Raw genomic sequence first — 7,169 nt, forward strand, 5'->3', positions numbered from 1 at the left:
ATAAGCCAAACCATCCTTTGATGCCTTTTTTTTTTTTTTTTCTCCATGGTAGCATGCTCATGACCTCCACTGGGGGTGTGAGCGAACCTTTTGTTGTTTGTGGTTTTTGTCTGTACTGTTTCTATACAATCAGGGTCCTGTGAAAAGGAGGAAGAGGCAGCAGGAGGTAGGAACAAGCTGGGCTATTTTGGACCAATGTCCCATTAAAATGTTCTCTCTCTCCTTAACTCACTCCAAACTCCTATTCAGGCATACACTTTGTATCAGTCTTTAACCTGCACTAAAACCTGTAGGACACTGATACTTTGACATTGTTGGGAAAGAATTAAAGAATCAACCAGGGATGGCTAATATTTCTTGCCTTATTTTATTGCAGAACAGCAGGAATTCAAAGTCTTTAAAGCTCCGGTACTTTGACTCTTTTATGCAGCTGAGATGATGAAATAAAAATGTGTTTGGTAAAGGAATTCAAATTAGCACTGGGTCACATAATTCCCCTGTTCTGAATATGGGCAATCAATGGCATCTCTAAGGCATCTAGAGGCAAGAGCTATGCAATTTCTGCTCATGCAGAATAATATTCCTAGCGTGGAAATTTCTGCTAATTAAAGCTCTTGCCAAGTAGAGTCTTTTTTTTTTTTTTTTTTCTTTTTTTTTTTTTCCCTTCGTCTTAAATAGCTCAAGTCAAAGCTTTGCAAGACAGGACTTAGAGAAAGTCTCCTCATAGTTAGAGCAGTGCATTCAAGATTTTGAACTGCAGATCTAGGCTTCCTGCTAAAATCATTGTGATATAAATAGTGTTACACACCCTTAATAACATCTTATATGTAAACACCCCCCTCCCCCCCCCGATAATATTTTCTTATGGAATTAGACAAATTATACAAAGGAACTATTCTGACCTGTGTTTGTATTTTATTGTAGAACTTAATGTAGGGAAATATATAAGAGGGGATACAGGGCACCAGTAGTATCTATTCTTTTTGTTCTATGGTAAAATAACATAACTCCCTTTAGGGTTAGATCTATCTATATTAAAATAATTATGCCTGACTTTAATAATAAAATCAGTACCAGGGATAATAAAGGTTAAAACTCCAGGGAAGTTAACGAAAAATAAATTATTATTGAATTTGGGCTTCAGTCCAGATTTCTGGTTACTACTTACTGTAGGAGAGCTCATTCATTTTTCACTCACAAAAATACCTTGCTATGTATAATGCTACAAAATTAGCTAGGACCATACAAACCCATTCCTTAAGTATATAACTTATTAATTAGAAGTTAACTGAATGAAATGCAGTGGGCTGCAGGTTCTCATAGAAACTGATGGCAGAACTCTTAAAAACCCCTTTCATATTCCATCCAAAATCACATGGTGTGACAAGAACGATATACAGTCAGTAAAAAAAGCTTTTGTGTTTTGCTCAGATTTCCTGAACAGTAGTGAAATTATCTTTATACCCCCAAAAGAACAAAGAGTCATAGTGGTGTTTAGGTGTTAGAGCAACCAGAATGCTCAGAGCTGATCCAGAGCCCTGGAAGACTCTCGATGTTGCAGGAAGAGTTTGGGCATATCAGATAGTGCCAATTGTTCACAGGGAAATCTTTGCCTCTTGAGAAGCAGCACTCACTATCCCAGTCCATTCCATCAGCTCAAGAACAAGCTCTCACCTTGGATTTCTGTTCTGGATCCACGCTCCAGTCTGTGGCAAGAATAGCCTTTCCCCCTGCTGGGGTTCCCATCCTTCATTTTTAGTGACAAAAGTTTATTTTGGAATTGTGTCTATTCACATCTTACCACACTATCAATGATGCGTAATTACAGAAAGTAAAGAGCTAGGAACCAAGATGCACAGACTCAGTACAATCTAGTATAATTTGTCCCACCCTACTGTGTATGCCCAATACTGTTCATGTGATCTGTGCTGTAGGGGTGCCTGTTGCTTTTCACTGGCTATAAAAAAAAGACTATACTAGCTAGCTGAGACGTGCAGAAGATGAATTTCACTCTGAGGGTGGTTGTATGAGCCAGAGAGCACCTTCCTCTTCCACTAGTTTCACTGGCATATGATAGCACATGCACTATTCAGCCTCAGGATTAGTGTTTTGCAAGACTGGATTTAACTTCAGTTTCTCTCTGCAGAGCTGGTACGTAACAGGTATTGGCATATTAATCCCTTATCCCCATCAGTAACAATAATGTCACGAGTATGTATTGCTTTTCCAGTTTTATCTCACTGAGAGTTCAGGATTTATTCTTCCATATTTGAAGACTTTCAGAACATACATTTATGACAGGTCTGTCTATTTGGAGCCAGAGACTTGTGTTGCTACCTTGAGGTCCACCATTTATGCTTGTAATGAGGATGGCATAGGCAATTACCAGACAAGCATGTCCCATTCTGTTGCTACCAGAAGCTGTCAGGCTCTATTGAAGGATTTTCTCCATGCATAGGTGACTTAAGTGCAAAGGTGTCAGCTGGTATTAGCAGAACGAGTAATTCTGTGATGTTACTAGACACTGGGCTGAAATGAAGACCATGTTTTATTTTATTTTTTTCACGCAGGCACTTTCAACTTTCACTGACTTGTGTACCACCACACAGAGCCATTTAGGAAGAAAAAAGGCTAGATATTTTTTCGCATTAAGAAAGGGAAGCAAATTTTTCTAGTGGAAATTCCAGTGGTAACTATTTCTTGGAAACCTGGTTCATCCAGGTTGATAATGCTGTCTTGGAACTCACCTGAACTGCAGTAGCTCCTGTCATTGTTTCAGAGGTGTCTTCTTACTGTGAGAGGGTGCATCACAAGTGCCTGGCCATTGCTTTTCCTGGGATACATGGGAGAGGGAAGCTACAGACCATGCAGGAGAATGAGAGCACAAGGCAATCAGACCATACAGATTGTGACTGAAGCAAAAGTAGACAGCTTTAGGGAGGAAGGGGTGGTGGTGGTGTTTAAATCCAATTTCCTGTTCAGAAGCAATTTTAAAGAAATATTTCAAGCAGCCCTAGGCACCAGTCTTTAAGTTTCAGCCAGCAACCTATAGGGCTTTGAATTTCCTGTCCTTTTACTCAGTTTGTTTCCTAGGCAGCAAAGACTCTTACTGAGGTCAGTGTTCAGTACAAATTCAGAGCTCAGCCTGATGCACTTAACAGGCAAGATCCATACCTGCTGAGCCACAGTTGCCAGTGTAAACACTAGTGCTTTTCAAGAGAACAAGTGGGGATGGGAGGTGGGTTAGATAGGCTTGATGAGACTGCATCATGCTGCTTATACCCTGCATCAGTGGTAAGATGGCCAGCTGTAATATCCATCTTCAGACTCCTGTTTACAAGTGGAACTTGAAGGCTGTGGAAAGGGTGGGGGAAAGGCAGCAGCAGCTGGGAGCCATCCATGACCACAGCTGGTTTTGCAAAGATCTTCTTGCAAATTGGGTTGGGACCTCTCCAGGATTTTCTTGGTCTGAGTAATGCTGCAGACGAGAGGAGGATGTATTGTGCTGATAGTACAGGAGGGTTTCTGCACGTGGTGGACTAGATTAGACAAATACTGGGGTTAGAGGCGTGATGAGCAGCTGCCGACCAGCAGGTGGCAAGCGTGCCCCTAAGTCAAGGCTAGCCCGTTGCTCTGTCGTGTGTGGGACACTGTCCTGTCCGTAGGGTGACAGTTGGGATCACTTATGATCCTGTAGCATTTTTCCAGCGAGCAGGTCTGTCAGGTAGTCTCAGTGTTTCCAGCTTGCATATTCATAGCCTTCTAAGCCTTATGATAGCTTTGGCTGACCTCCTGCACAGTCCTTATGGGAGAACCTGGCCCAGTGAGATACGCTTGGTGCTCACAGCTCTCCCCTGAGCTATAACAGCTGTATTAAGGATCCATGCTTTCTTAATTGCAAGTGATAGAAAACTCACAACAGAAATTATATTTTAATTGATATTTAAGATTTACATGTTATTTTTATTTAAAATTTGTTGAGTTTGGGTTCCCCTGTACGTTCAGATACAACTCTTTTTTTCTTTGAACTGCAGTATGGTTTCTATGCAAGCATAAGTGGTTCTCATGCTCTTTGCAGAAAGGCCAACATTGAAGTAATGAATAAAAGCAACTATGAATGTACTAAAGCCTGACTCAGAACAGTGGTATCTCTTCCATAGATGTAATTGAATGTTGGTTTAGGTTCAGAGTGCATTGAGTACCACAGAACTTAATATGATGCTGCAGATACTTAAGCAGAGCTGATCCTGCCCTGAGGTAGGGTGAAGAATGATCTCCCAGAGAGCTTTAGTTCCTAAAAATTCTGTAGTTCTGTTAATGGAAAGGGTGATAATTTATACTAGTAAAAATTTAATACTAAGTATGGCAGACATGCTAGGGTATTTGGCCCCTGTGAAAACTTCCCAAGCATCTGTGTTTGACCCGAATACACTAAATCAATATGGCATCTTAAGCTTCTCTTAGTCTGTATGAGATGTGGGAGCATTTTGTTGCCTAGGTCTATTTGTCATCTTTCTGGAGAACATGCTCTTTGTTTCACCATCAGAGGCATGAGAGTGTGTGGTATTAATATTGTAATTGTCTGGATCCATGCTGAAATCCTTCCCTCAACCCTTCAAATACTGCAAAACACGTAGTTTTAGATCTTTCCCTGAGCATGTGTGCTGAACGCGAAAGTGACTTCTTCTTTAGGATAGATGAAAGCAAAGAGATTGAGAGGTTTTAACAGGTTTGCAAGCACACTTTTTTTTTTTCTTTTCTTTTTAAATTCTTTTAAATTAAACTTCTACAGGGAATGTGTAGTTCCAGGTAAAAGAGTAAATGCACATACATGTTACTTTGACTGTGATTCCATACCCCTTTGGAATATTTTACTTTTTTTTAGTAGATCAGAATGCCTTTGGGAGTACAGGAACCTTTTGTGACTTTGGTCTGAATCAGTGGTAATTGTATAGTGGGAATGATGGTGAGAGTCAGGACAAGTTTTGATGTTAGAGGTAATATTTTGTATTTGATAACTAGCATAGGGAGGCTAGAAGTTTTTCTGAATTTTCCATCCATAGCTGTTGGTCTAATGAGAGCTATTGCCTCTATCTGCCTTGCTTCTGAAGCCTCTTCTCTTGTTTCTTATTCTTTGTAAGCACTTACCTTCCTCTTCAGGCTTGTCAACAACTCCGCAGAATTATTTCTCCAGGTATATCCCTTTTTCCATATTTCTTCAACCCTTATGCCTCTTTCTCATTTTCACAGTTTTGAAGTGAGATACCAACATCTCTCACCTCTTTCTAAGGAAATCCTATTCGGTCCTCCAGCCTTCAGCAGAAATCTGCTTGACTGGGTGAGTGCAGAACACTTGTTTTCCTGAGGATTTCACCATTCAGCTGTCTCATTTGAAAGAGTCATTCAGGTTATCATCCCATATTACATTCAATATGCTTAAAAAACCCCAACAACCAACACAGAAGGTGATTAGAGCTTGGAGTTTTTATTATGATTTCCATAAACAGAATCCCTGGTAGTAAGCAGAATTCACACACTGTGTATAAACTGACTCCACAGATCACTGTTGCGTAGTTTGGGTCCACATGGGTATTTTGCTTGTTTTAAAATAATATGAAGGGAATGTTTTCTGTTTTTCTGTTATACTAAGTTGTGGGCCAAAATGTAACGTCACTATGTTAACTTTGGAGTTGTACCCAAGATGGATTTGGCCTTGTCAGTTGTTAAATTCTTGCTATGATTGATCTCAGCTTGCTCAGAAAGAGATCATGCCAGACTAGCAACCACAGAAATCATCAGCTGAAACTCCACCGGAATAGTCATTCCCTGTAAATTGAAAAATTAAACTTTGAAATGAAATGCTTTGTTCTTCAATCTTACACTAACTTTTCATTAACATATAACTCTCAAGCTCTTAGGAAGATACCAATTAAAACAATGGATTGAAGTATTTGAGTGGAGAAAAATAGGAACATGACTCTAAATGAGGTATCATACTAATTCTTGGTATCTTGTGGCATCTTTTATCTGATATTTTCAGTTATAAATTTAATTCCCCCCTATTTATCATAGTTGTACATAGATGTAAGTAAACTAAGGCCTATTCTTGGCATGTTTATGTTATGTTAAAAAACAGTCATCATCTGAATGAATGACAAAAATATGAACACTTTCCCAGCTCTTTCTCCCAAACTCTGTGCAGAGCGTTTTCTTTCCACAGAAAGTAGAAATACCAGAAATTCCATAACACTCACTCAGAATTGCTTTATAGCAAATTAATGAAAAAAGCTTGTAGATATATATTGGAGCAGAAGAATCATGAAGCTAACACTAGATTTCTTTTTCAGTACTTAGAGGTATAAATGCATGTAAGTTCAATGAATTTCTGCTCTGAAAAGTTGTTCTAATACAAGGTTTTAGATTATCAACTCATCAGTGGAACAGAAGGAACAAACAGATTCTAAAAAATCTGCCATCAATAATTGATGGGTTAGTCAGTATTGGATTAAAAGGACCACTGATCTAATGGCATGGCAATCCCTTTATGCACCTATAATGGCATTGTACATTCATGGGTTTTTACATGCTAGTGATTTCAACATCAAATAGCTATTTCCACTTTATGCACCAGTACTTTTAAGTTTCTGCAAGCTAATGTGAATTCCCTGGGCCAGCTCTACTGCATTCCTGGTGGGGATGGGTAGGACAGGAAAATTCAGAAATATGGGTAATCAGCTTGTGATCAGAGTACAGTAAACTACCGTGCTGACTCTCAGATAGGTGTAAACTCTACATTCCTAACCATATAGGCATAAAACCAGTAAATATTTATTTTTATCTCTAATGTCAGAAAACAAAAAAATGCAGGGAGCAAGTTATTTTACTTGAAATTACTAGTTTTTAGAAGTTTTTAGAAGTTGAAACTACTTGTATGCATTAATAATGTTCAGCATTGTTTTCATATATTTTTGATCCTGTATTCCAGGTTTTATTATGTTCAAATGGAATACCTGTGCATTTTATTAATATAACGTTTGCAGAAGCAGCGTAGAATAGCTGTCAAATCTGCTGGATTTCCTGTCATTGAGAAGGCTAACAAAACCTTTTCACTGAAAAAAACATCACTAGGAGAGATGTGTATTGTTACAGGTTGGAGCTTTTTATGAACC

This window comes from Falco peregrinus, chromosome 1 (genome assembly GCF_023634155.1).
Source record: "Falco peregrinus isolate bFalPer1 chromosome 1, bFalPer1.pri, whole genome shotgun sequence".
Classification (NCBI taxonomy): domain Eukaryota; kingdom Metazoa; phylum Chordata; class Aves; order Falconiformes; family Falconidae; genus Falco; species Falco peregrinus.